This window comes from Sturnus vulgaris, chromosome 18 (assembly GCF_052056855.1).
Source record: "Sturnus vulgaris isolate bStuVul1 chromosome 18, bStuVul1.hap1, whole genome shotgun sequence".
Taxonomy (NCBI): domain Eukaryota; kingdom Metazoa; phylum Chordata; class Aves; order Passeriformes; family Sturnidae; genus Sturnus; species Sturnus vulgaris.
Genome location: NC_142260.1, coordinates 14,216,266 through 14,228,317, shown reverse-complemented (window position 1 = coordinate 14,228,317; position 12,052 = coordinate 14,216,266).

Sequence of the window (12,052 nt, the reverse complement as noted above, 5' to 3'; positions counted from 1 at the left end):
GCTTCGTTCACCGCCCTCGCCCAAGCGTGGAGCCGCTTTCACTTGCCGGCGGCCAGAAGCCACTGCAAGGGCGCCACACAACCACAAGTGCGCCGGCAGCCAAGAGCTAGAGAACGCTGCTTCTGCCCAAGCCCGCCTAGGGCGTGCACCTTTGTTCTCAGAGCTCCGTGCAACAGTCTGCCTCTCTCGCAGTTCGAATGGAAAACGAAAGCTTTTCGCCTACGCCCTTCACAGAGATCCGTTGCCAGGACGAGAATGTCTTGTGGCCGGAGCTCGCCCCGGCCGCGAGGAAGCTGCTATTAGCACCGCGTTGCAGGGCCACGTCTCGCTTCTTGACTACGTGCTCAGCGCTCTCCGAATTCGCCGCTAGCTCCACGGTCTTTCTCAGCTGCAAGTAGCAGCGCTCACAGTACATAGAGCTTCGCAAGGACCGAAGACCCGGAGGGAAGTTTCGCACAGGAAAATGTACCAGGACAGAGACGTGTTCTACGTTGTCCCTTCTCGTCATGCAGTTTGTGCCTCTGCTGCTTCTGCTGTTAGGAATCGCTCCTTGAAAGGCGAGCAACAGCGTCTTTCCGGGTGCATTGCACTGAGTCGAGTGCTCGCTCGGGACTTTGCTCTCGGGGCCAAGGCAAGAGGGCGTGCTTGCCCGCAGAACTGAGAACACGCTGTTGGGCAGAGCTGCAACTGACCGCTGGAGTTCAGCTCTCGCCGGACGGCAGAAGGCGAAGAACGAAGCCGCTTGCGAGCGGCGCAGTGCAGCGAAGAGCTCTCCGAATTCGCCGCTAGCTCCACGGTCCTTCTCAGCTGCGAGTAGCAGCGCTCGCAGTACACAGAGCTTCGCAAGGCCCGAAGACCCGGAGGGAAGTATGGCACACGGAAATGTGCCAGGACAGAGACGTGTTCTACGTTGTCCCTTCTCGTCATGCAGTTTGTGCCTCTGCTGCTTCTGCTGTTAGGAATCGCTCCTTGAAAGGCGAGCGAGAGCGTCCTTCCGGGTGCATTGCACTGAGTCGAGTGCTCGCTCGGGACTTTGCTCTCGGGGCCAAGGCAAGAGGGCGTGCTTGCCCGCAGAACTGAGAACACGCTGTTGGGCAGAGCTGCAACTGACCGCTGGAGTTCAGCTCTCGCCGGACGGCAGAAGGCGAAGAACGAAGCCGCTTGCGAGCGGCGCAGTGCAGCGAAGAGCTCTCCGAATTCGCCGCTAGCTCCACGGTCCTTCTCAGCTGCGAGTAGCAGCGCTCGCAGTACACAGGGCTTCGCAAGGCCCGAAGACCCGGAGGGAAGTATCGCACACGAAAATGTGCCAGGACAGAGACGTGTTCTACGTTGTCCCTTCTCGTCATGCAGTTTGTGCCTCTGCTGCTTCTGCTGTTAGGAATCGCTCCTTGAAAGACGAGCGAGAGCGTCCTTCTGGGTGCATTGCACTAAGTCGAATGCTCGCTCGGGACTTTGCTCTCGGGGCCAAGGCAAGAGGGCGTGCTTGCCCGCAGAACTGAGAACACGCTGTTGGGCAGAGCTGCAACTGACCGCTGGAGTTCAGCTCTCGCCGGACGGCAGAAGGCGAAGAACGAAGCCGCTTGCGAGCGGCGCAGTGCAGCGAAGAGCTCTCCGAATTCGCCGCTAGCTCCACGGTCCTTCTCAGCTGCGAGTAGCAGCGCTCGCAGTACACAGGGCTTCGCAAGGCCCGAAGACCCGGAGGGAAGTATCGCACACGAAAATGTGCCAGGACAGAGACGTGTTCTACGTTGTCCCTTCTCGTCATGCAGTTTGTGCCTCTGCTGCTTCTGCTGTTAGGAATCGCACCTTGAAAGGCGAGCGAGAGCGTCCTTCCGGGTGCATTGCACTGAGTCGAGTGCTCGCTCGGGACTTTGCACTCGGGGCCAAGGCAAGAGGGCGTGCTTGCCCGCAGAACTGAGAACACGCTGTTGGGCAGAGCTGAAACTTACCGCTGGAGTTCAGCTCTCGCCGGACGGCAGAAGGCGAAGAACGAAGCCGCTTGCGAGCGGCGCAGTGCAGCGAAGAGCTCTCCGAATTCGCCGCTAGCTCCACGGTCCTTCTCAGCTGCGAGTAGCAGCGCTCGCAGTACACAGGGCTTCGCAAGGCCCGAAGACCCGGAGGGAAGTATCGCACACGAAAATGTGCCAGGACAGAGACGTGTTCTACGTTGTCCCTTCTCGTCATGCAGTTTGTGCCTCTGCTGCTTCTGCTGTTAGGAATCGCTCCTTGAAAGGCGAGCGAGAGCGTCCTTCCGGGTGCATTGCACTGAGTCGAGTGCTCGCTCGGGACTTTGCTCTCGGGGCCAAGGCAAGAGGGCGTGCTTGCCCGCAGAACTGAGAACACGCTGTTGGGCAGAGCTGCAACTGACCGCTGGAGTTCAGCTCTCGCCGGACGGCAGAAGGCGAAGAACGAAGCCGCTTGCGAGCGGCGCAGTGCAGCGAAGAGCTCTCCGAATTCGCCGCTAGCTCCACGGTCCTTCTCAGCTGCGAGTAGCAGCGCTCGCAGTACACAGGGCTTCGCAAGGCCCGAAGACCCGGAGGGAAGTATCGCACACGAAAATGTGCCAGGACAGAGACGTGTTCTACGTTGTCCCTTCTCGTCATGCAGTTTGTGCCTCTGCTGCTTCTGCTGTTAGGAATCGCTCCTTGAAAGACGAGCGAGAGCGTCCTTCCGGGTGCATTGCACTGAGTCGAGTGCTCGCTCGGGACTTTGCTCTCGGGGCCAAGGCAAGAGGGCGTGCTTGCCCGCAGAACTGAGAACACGCTGTTGGGCAGAGCTGCAACTGACCGCTGGAGTTCAGCTCTCGCCGGACGGCAGAAGGCGAAGAACGAAGCCGCTTGCGAGCGGCGCAGTGCAGCGAAGAGCTCTCCGAATTCGCCGCTAGCTCCACGGTCCTTCTCAGCTGCGAGTAGCAGCGCTCGCAGTACACAGGGCTTCGCAAGGCCCGAAGACCCGGAGGGAAGTATCGCACACGAAAATGTGCCAGGACAGAGACGTGTTCTACGTTGTCCCTTCTCGTCATGCAGTTTGTGCCTCTGCTGCTTCTGCTGTTAGGAATCGCTCCTTGAAAGACGAGCGAGAGCGTCCTTCCGGGTGCATTGCACTGAGTCGAGTGCTCGCTCGGGACTTTGCTCTCGGGGCCAAGGCAAGAGGGCGTGCTTGCCCGCAGAACTGAGAACACGCTGTTGGGCAGAGCTGCAACTGACCGCTGGAGTTCAGCTCTCGCCGGACGGCAGAAGGCGAAGAACGAAGCCGCTTGCGAGCGGCGCAGTGCAGCGAAGAGCTCTCCGAATTCGCCGCTAGCTCCACGGTCCTTCTCAGCTGCGAGTAGCAGCGCTCGCAGTACACAGGGCTTCGCAAGGCCCGAAGACCCGGAGGGAAGTATCGCACACGAAAATGTGCCAGGACAGAGACGTGTTCTACGTTGTCCCTTCTCGTCATGCAGTTTGTGCCTCTGCTGCTTTTGCTGTAGGTAATCGCTCCTTGAAAGACGAGCGAGAGCGTCCTTCCGGGTGCATTGCACTGAGTCGAGTGCTCGCTCGGGTCTTTGCACTCGGGGCCAAGGCAAGAGGGCGTGCTTGCCTGCAGAACTGAGAACACGCTGTTGGGCAGAGCTGCAACTGACCGCTGGAGTTCAGCTCTCGCCGGACGGCAGAAGGCGAAGAACGAAGCCGCTTGCGAGCGGCGCAGTGCAGCGAAGAGCTCTCCGAATTCGCCGCTAGCTCCACGGTCCTTCTCAGCTGCGAGTAGCAGCGCTCGCAGTACACAGAGCTTCGCAAGGCCCGAAGACCCGGAGGGAAGTATCGCACACGAAAATGTGCCAGGACAGAGACGTGTTCTACGTTGTCCCTTCTCGTCATGCAGTTTGTGCCTCTGCTGCTTTTGCTGTAGGTAATCGCTCCTTGAAAGACGAGCGAGAGCGTCCTTCCGGGTGCATTGCACTGAGTCGAGTGCTCGCTCGGGGCTTTGCTCTCGGGGCCAAGGCAAGAGGGCGTGCTTGCCCGCAGAACTGAGAACACGCTGTTGGGCAGAGCTGCAACTGACCGCTGGAGTTCAGCTCTCGCCGGACGGCAGAAGGCGAAGAACGAAGCCGCTTGCGAGCGGCGCAGTGCAGCGAAGAGCTCTCCGAATTCGCCGCTAGCTCCACGGTCCTTCTCAGCTGCGAGTAGCAGCGCTCGCAGTACACAGAGCTTCGCAAGGCCCGAGGACCCGGAGGGAAGTATGGCACACGGAAATGTGCCAGGACAGAGACGTGTTCTACGTTGTCCCTTCTCGTCATGCAGTTTGTGCCTCTGCTGCTTCTGCTGTAGGTAATCGCTCCTTGAAAGACGAGCGAGAGCGTCCTTCCGGGTGCATTGCACTGAGTCGAGTGCTCGCTCGGGACTTTGCTCTCGGGGCCAAGGCAAGAGGGCGTGCTTGCCCGCAGAACTGAGAACACGCTGTTGGGCAGAGCTGCAACTGACCGCTGGAGTTCAGCTCTCGCCGGACGGCAGAAGGCGAAGAACGAAGCCGCTTGCGAGCGGCGCAGTGCAGCGAAGAGCTCTCCGAATTCGCCGCTAGCTCCACGGTCCTTCTCAGCTGCGAGTAGCAGCGCTCGCAGTACACAGGGCTTCGCAAGGCCCGAAGACCCGGAGGGAAGTATCGCACACGAAAATGTGCCAGGACAGAGACGTGTTCTACGTTGTCCCTTCTCGTCATGCAGTTTGTGCCTCTGCTGCTTTTGCTGTAGGTAATCGCTCCTTGAAAGACGAGCGAGAGCGTCCTTCCGGGTGCATTGCACTGAGTCGAGTGCTCGCTCGGGTCTTTGCACTCGGGGCCAAGGCAAGAGGGCGTGCTTGCCCGCAGAACTGAGAACACGCTGTTGGGCAGAGCTGCAACTGACCGCTGGAGTTCAGCTCTCGCCGGACGGCAGAAGGCGAAGAACGAAGCCGCTTGCGAGCGGCGCAGTGCAGCGAAGAGCTCTCCGAATTCGCCGCTAGCTCCACGGTCCTTCTCAGCTGCGAGTAGCAGCGCTCGCAGTACACAGAGCTTCGCAAGGCCCGAAGACCCGGAGGGAAGTATCGCACACGAAAATGTGCCAGGACAGAGACGTGTTCTACGTTGTCCCTTCTCGTCATGCAGTTTGTGCCTCTGCTGCTTTTGCTGTAGGTAATCGCTCCTTGAAAGACGAGCGAGAGCGTCCTTCCGGGTGCATTGCACTGCGTCGAGTGCTCGCTCGGGGCTTTGCTCTCGGGGCCAAGGCAAGAGGGCGTGCTTGCCCGCAGAACTGAGAACACGCTGTTGGGCAGAGCTGCAACTGACCGCTGGAGTTCAGCTCTCGCCGGACGGCAGAAGGCGAAGAACGAAGCCGCTTGCGAGCGGCGCAGTGCAGCGAAGAGCTCTCCGAATTCGCCGCTAGCTCCACGGTCCTTCTCAGCTGCGAGTAGCAGCGCTCGCAGTACACAGAGCTTCGCAAGGCCCGAAGACCCGGAGGGAAGTATGGCACACGGAAATGTGCCAGGACAGAGACGTGTTCTACGTTGTCCCTTCTCGTCATGCAGTTTGTGCCTCTGCTGCTTCTGCTGTAGGTAATCGCTCCTTGAAAGACGAGCGAGAGCGTCCTTCCGGGTGCATTGCACTGAGTCGAGTGCTCGCTCGGGACTTTGCTCTCGGGGCCAAGGCAAGAGGGCGTGCTTGCCCGCAGAACTGAGAACACGCTGTTGGGCAGAGCTGCAACTGACCGCTGGAGTTCAGCTCTCGCCGGACGGCAGAAGGCGAAGAACGAAGCCGCTTGCGAGCGGCGCAGTGCAGCGAAGAGCTCTCCGAATTCGCCGCTAGCTCCACGGTCCTTCTCAGCTGCGAGTAGCAGCGCTCGCAGTACACAGAGCTTCGCAAGGCCCGAAGACCCGGAGGGAAGTTTCGCACACGAAAATGTGCCAGGACAGAGACGTGTTCTACGTTGTCCCTTCTCGTCATGCAGTTTGTACCTCTGCTGCTTCTGCTGTTAGGAATCGCTCCTTGAAAGGCGAGCGAGAGCGTCCTTCTGGGTGCATTGCACTGAGTCGAGTGCTCGCTCGGGGCTTTGCTCTCGGGGCCAAGGCAAGAGGGCGTGCTTGCCCGCAGAACTGAGAACACGCTGTTGGGCAGAGCTGCAACTGACCGCTGGAGTTCAGCTCTCGCCGGACGGCAGAAGGCGAAGAACGAAGCCGCTTGCGAGCGGCGCAGTGCAGCGAAGAGCTCTCCGAATTCGCCGCTAGCTCCACGGTCCTTCTCAGCTGCGAGTAGCAGCGCTCGCAGTACACAGAGCTTCGCAAGGCCCGAAGACCCGGAGGGAAGTTTCGCACACGAAAATGCGCCAGGACAGAGACGTGTTCTACGTTGTCCCTTCTCGTCATGCAGTTTGTGCCTCTGCTGCTTCTGCTGTTAGGAATCGCTCCTTGAAAGGCGAGCGAGAGCGTCCTTCCGGGTGCATTGCACTGAGTCGAGTGCTCGCTCGGGACTTTGCTCTCGGGGCCAAGGCAAGAGGGCGTGCTTGCCCGCAGAACTGAGAACACGCTGTTGGGCAGAGCTGCAACTGACCGCTGGAGTTCAGCTCTCGCCGGACGGCAGAAGGCGAAGAACGAAGCCGCTTGCGAGCGGCGCAGTGCAGCGAAGAGCTCTCCGAATTCGCCGCTAGCTCCACGGTCCTTCTCAGCTGCGAGTAGCAGCGCTCGCAGTACACAGGGCTTCGCACCTCTAAATGTTTTACTACTGTGTTATGATTCTGTCTTCAGTTAATAGAACCCGATATACAACAAAGAGATGGGAGCATATGGAGATGCATTGGAGAGCCTACGCTGGAGGTAACACATTCATTTTTTACTCAAACAAATCCAAATTAGAAATGTTGAAAATTACCTGGGGCCATTTCAACAGCCAGCAAACTGACTAACACAACCAATCTTTGGCTTCTATTCAATCCTTTGCTTGTTTTACCTGGACCTTGAAGATCTGTCTGCAGCCTTCCTCTCTGCAAATATATCACACTCGTCCTATTGAGAACCCATGGCTCATCACAGCTGCTTCGCCACGCCTGCTTCCAGAAGAACTGGCAACTACAAGCTGGGAGCCAAGAGATACAACACTTCACTTGGAAAAGGGCCTTCCATGAATCCTAGAATCCCAGAATGGTTTGGACTGGAAGCGACCTTAGAGACAAATTATCTTCTTCCCACATCCTGACACGGGCAGGGACACTTTTCCACTAGTCCAGGTTGCTCCATGTCCGCTCCAGCCTGGCCCTGGACGCTTCCTGCCATGGGGCTCCTACACAGCCTCTTTGAGCAACATGTGCCTCAGCACCCACCCAAGGAAGAATTCCTTTCCAATATCCCATCTATCCCAGCCCTCTGGCAGTTTGAAGCTATTCCCCCTTGTCCTGCGAGTCCAGACCCTTTTCCAAAGTCCCTCCCCAGCTATCTTGGAGCCCCAGCAGGCACTGCAAAGGGCTCGAAGATCTCCCTGGAGCCTTCTGTTCTCCAGATTGGACACCCTCAGCTCTCCCAGACTGTCCTAGAGCAAAGAAGCTCCACCTTTCAAAGCACCTTAGACGCCTCCTACCGGCCAAACTCGATGGCAACGCTGGCCTTCCGGGCCCTACGGATATCGCTTCCGGTGTCGTTCGGGGTCACTCCCGGCTCTCTTCCCGCCCCCCATGGGGCCCTCAGGCGATGCCGCTCCTACGCCACTTCTGCCGCTGTCAGACCAACGGGGGGGCCGGGGGCCAGCCCAGACTCATCCACAATCCACACTGTCCTCGGCGGCTGCTGCGGGCTCACGGCGGCCCACACACCCGGAAGCAGAGCTCCGAACACAGAGGATCATAGCCCCACATTTGTGTTCGTCTCTGCACAAGGCAGGCCAGTCTTGCCATGCCCGGACTTTTCAGTTCAGCACGAGAATGAGAATACACCTGCGCCATGGGGGAGGAAACCTCTAAAGACTCCCTCATACGTGGTCGCTCAACTTAATGCCTAGGCACTTGCCATTCCTAAGGCTACACTAAAGCCTTTTTTACCTTGCGGGTAAGAAATGCCGTTGTTCTCGTGTGCAGCTAAAGGCGCAGCACAGGCAGGCCGGGACAAAAGCTGGGGCAGAGCCCTTCCTCACTCCTTCGCTGTGCTGTACTCCATGCAGCTAGAGCGAAGCGAGAAGGACGCGAGGAAGAAAAAGGCGTTCTTAAAGTAGCACCCTGGCAGCAGCCCTGAAAAGGCGCATAACACACGGCATCTCGCTGCCCTCCGTTCTACATACTCGCGGCTCCCTCTGCCGACTTGCAAAAGTTGCTACCAGAGCAGAGGCGGCCAGATTGAAGAGGCAGTGCCTAGGTTCACCTTCTCCTTACTGCACGTAAGCCACGTCCAGCTCCTCGCTGCACTCTGGATTTCCCTTCTCCGAGGCACTTACCGTGGTGCTGTGTGCAACTCGGCGCCTAGAAGTGACCGCCAATGCTTTCACAGCGGGCTGCAAGGGAACCAAGGAGCAGCACAAGCAGCAGTGCTTCAGCTTGCTCCTTCCGACTGCTAAGGGCACTTGGGAAGGCAAGCGAGAGTCAACCACCTTCCTCTCCTAGTAGCCTGTAACGTGGTGCACACAAGCACGGGACTAGTGCCGCTTCGTTCACCGCCCTCGCCCAAGCGTGGAGCCGCTTTCACTTGCCGGCGGCCAGAAGCCGCTGCAAGGGCGCCACACAACCACAAGTGCGCCGGCAGCCAAGAGCTAGAGAACGCTGCTTCTGCCCAAGCCCGCCTAGGGCGTGCACCTTTGTTCTCAGAGCTCCGTGCAACAGTCTGCCTCTCTCGCAGTTCGAATGGAAAACGAAAGCTTTTCGCCTACGCCCGTCACAGAGATCCGTTGCCAGGACGAGAATGCCTTGTGGCCGGAGCTCGCCCCCGCCGCGAGGAAGCTGCTATTAGCACCGCGTTGCAGGGCCACGTCTCGCTTCTTGACTACGTGCTCAGCGCTCTCCGAATTCGCCGCTAGCTCCACGGTCTTTCTCAGCTGCAAGTAGCAGCGCTCACAGTACATAGAGCTTCGCAAGGACCGAAGACCCGGAGGGAAGTATCGCACTCGAAAATGTGCCAGGATAGAGACGTTCTACACTGAGTAGAGACACAGACAGACAGAGAGTTCTACACTGCCCCTTCTCGTCGGCCATCTTGTGCTCTGCTGCCTCTGCTGTGACGAATAGGTCCTTGAAAGGCGAGCGACAGCGGCTCTCCAGGCACTGAAGAGAGTTCCCTAGGGACTTTTCGATGTAAAACTTTTTCCACCTCCAAAAATACATGGGTAAGTCCTAAAAGTTTTGGTTTTCTTAAGAATAGTTTCGCCCAAGTTTTGCTGTTCTAAACAACCATGGTTTCAGTCTTCACTTAACTGCTTGTTTCTGTCTTTTTGGCTAGTGGCAATCTAATTCTAAGGTAACTAGATGTGTTGGAAATCCATAAATTACATCTCAAGTTAGGTGGGAAAATTGGCTCGGAAGAAAATGGAATTGAGAATTTGGAAAGAATCCAGAGTGAGCTGATGTCACAATCCGAGATTCCCTTGGGTTCCAAATCCTTTCATTTGTGTTTTTGTGGGCTTTTTGAAGGCGGTGTACAGTTGAAGCCATGATTTAGCTGCGGTGAGACCTGCTCTGCTGTAAAAGCATTATTTTCTCAGTGAGCATGGACAACAGTTAGAGTGTCGTCTTTTAAGATTCCCTGCACTCCACTTATGGTGGCAAAAGCAGTGCCTTGACTGTAATCATAAAAGTGATTACAGCTTCATTGCTTTGACATCATGTAGGATGCTTCCTCCATCTGCTGTGGTCAGCATTAAGTAACAGATTTCTCAGTTTCTAGGAAGAGTCTAGCAAACAATCACCTTGCTCCTTCTCTTGCATTTATTCATCACTGCTATGCTGCTATACAGACAGGTAGTCTGTTTATGATTCAACAATTCAATGGGACATCAAGTAAATAACAAAGCAAAACTAACTACCGAAAGCACTATAAGGGCCAGAGATTAGCTTGGATCAAAACAGGTATTCTCCTAGCATTGTTTACAAACGAGTCAGCATGTGAAACAGAAGGCACAATGTAGTTTGTGCCTTGTTTTGGGCATGCCCGGAAGAAGGAAATTCTGATTTCACATACGGGAAAAGAAATGTTGACATTTGAATGAGATTGTTCATACTCCAGTAAAGGTTGCTTTGAAAGGTTGTGGAAGTCCTGTTAGGAAACATGGCTTTACAAGTCCTTTCCACCAGGAGACAACAGCTGCAGAACATCTGGGTGTGCCAGTGTTGAGAGCACCAGCAAAGATCAAAGTGGAGAAGTTGGTGAACAATGGCAGTGGCCTGGCGGAGGGCAAGTGGGGTGCTGGCTGTGGGACCAGGGGAGTCCTGACTGATTTAGGAGGCGTGTGATGGTCTGTGCCAGCAAGCGGAGTAGTGCTGTGGCCTTGGCACACTGCTAATACTGGAATTCAGTGGGGTCACTGGGCAGGCTGAGTGTGTGAGCTGCTGGAGGGACCCAGTTTGCCCACATGTAAACATCCAGTCTCACTCTTGCCAGCCACAGAAAGGAGCAGGATGTGGCTGCTGGCGATGCCTGTCACGTATATGTAGTGTATATGTGTGCTATCCCAGCCTGCTGGGAACACTTCTTCTTTGGGACTGCTTGGGCTGAGGGAGAGAAAGCAGTGGTAGTTTCTGAGGTTTCGAGTTTGCTCGAGTTTCTCAGGCTGTTTCTGGAGCCACCCCGAGTTCTCTTCCTTGAAGCATTTCAAGTCCTGCTAATTTTCAAAATTCAAACAGACACAGCCCTAAGCTAGTTGATCTGACTTCAGAGCTATTCTTACGCTGAGCTGTTGGATGATCTGATCTCCTGAGATGTCTTCCATCTCAGTTTATGACCTGGTTCTTGTGAAAAGTAGGATCTTTTAGCCTGGAGAAGAGAGGTTTCTGGAGAGACAGTATTGTGGCCTTTGAATATGTAAAGAGGGTATAAGACAAATGGAGAAAGACTTTTTAGGAAAGTTTGCAGAGACAGGATAAGGGGCCATGCTTTCAAACTGAGACTAGGTTTAGATTGGCTAAAAGGAAAAACTTTTCTACAATGAAGCTGGTGAGACACTCAAACGGGTGTTCCAGAGAAGTTGTGGATGCCCCATCATTGAGAGTGCTCCTTATCAGTTTGGCTAGTCTTGAGCAATTTGATCTACTGTAAGATCTACCTGGCAAGGAAGTTGGACTACATGATCTTTAATCACAGACTGTTGTATGATTCCGTGGAAGACAGAATGCAATAAAGTTCATATTTCAGATTTTGGCGCAGACATATTTATTTTTTCTCACTTTATGCATCATTGCAATGACAACTTGTTAGCTTCTGAAATGATTAGCTGAGATTGATTTCCTTCCTTAGTTTCATTTTCTCTGTTATTCCTTCACTCTTGGACTTTTTTTTTCACTAGATTCCCTCTTTCAGTAAACTGCCCTTAAGTATCACTTTGCTCCCCACCTGGCTTTTTTTTTTTTTTCAATGACACCTTTTCACTGGTTCGTTTTGGGCCTTTGCTGCTTGAAGTCCAGCAGCCTCCTTGTCTGAGCATTACGGAGCTTTCTTTACAGCTTCATCACTATGCAAAAAGCCATAAATTACTGTGTTCCATCTCACATACCATCAAGTATCACACTAATATTCCCTCTGCTGAATAGCTGGTTGGTTTACATAGACCAGCCAAATACCAGGAAATCCAGATGGCAGCAAGAATCTTGTAGACTACTCCCGCTGTTCATTTAAATTCTGGAGAAGTCAGGTGAGGTATCACATTCTCTTGAAAGAAGTGTCTATCATCTCGGACATTCTAGAATGGGCTATTAATATTGTCATGAGTTTCTGGCTAGACTTTTTAGTATGCAAATTCAAATTCAAATGATCTGAAATGATAGAACTTCAAGAAATTTTTTTTCCCAGAATCGAAGTATGATGGAGTTCCATAGGGAGAATCTTAATCTTAGTTATTCTATTCCATCTCACATCATGGC